Source organism: Octodon degus, unplaced genomic scaffold (genome assembly GCF_000260255.1).
Source record: "Octodon degus isolate 3935 unplaced genomic scaffold, OctDeg1.0 scaffold00026, whole genome shotgun sequence".
Classification (NCBI taxonomy): domain Eukaryota; kingdom Metazoa; phylum Chordata; class Mammalia; order Rodentia; family Octodontidae; genus Octodon; species Octodon degus.
The window spans coordinates 590,119-590,460 of NW_004524602.1; positions in this window are offsets into that span (position 1 = coordinate 590,119).

A 342-nucleotide genomic window follows, 5' to 3' on the forward strand; every position below is an offset into this window, starting at 1 on the left:
AATTTTATTTATTTATTTATTTGTGTGTGTGTGTGTGTGTGTGTGTGTGTGTGTGGCCAGCTCAGCCCACCAGGGGGCGGGGCTGGCTGGCATGTGTTGCTGGGGGATTGAACCGTGGTCCCTCTGCTTTGCTAAGCTTGTTCTAAGTAGGTGCTTTAGACCACTGAGCCATCTCACCAGCCCCCCATCTTTAAACCATACATTCGTATGAGGGATAGACATTTGAAAAGGACTTGACATGCCTGTCTTTTTCCTGTAAGAGCCCTATGAAATCGGAAAATGGGTTATTTGAATAATTGTGTATGATTTTGTTAGTTATCACTAAAATGGGTCTCACAGTTG